We start from the raw sequence: 265 nt of genomic DNA on the forward strand, positions 1-265 counted from the left end.
ATTCCCATTTATCCTACTTCATTATCTCCAAAACTGCGAACTTTTACTACCTCTCATACAGCGATTCTCATACATTTTCAAAAATTTAATAAGCTTTCAGTGGAAACTTTAAACTGTCTCATTGATGGCGTCGAGATAAAATGACGTTCAAACATTTACTTTAAGCTTCCCCGTTCCATTAAATCAAGAGTAAGAATTTGACGGTTATTCAAAATGGATGAAGTTCAAACATGGCGCGCAATTTTCAAATGTGTTTATCCAACGG

This window comes from Penaeus monodon, chromosome 34, assembly GCF_015228065.2.
Source record: "Penaeus monodon isolate SGIC_2016 chromosome 34, NSTDA_Pmon_1, whole genome shotgun sequence".
NCBI classification, from domain to species: Eukaryota; Metazoa; Arthropoda; class Malacostraca; order Decapoda; family Penaeidae; genus Penaeus; species Penaeus monodon.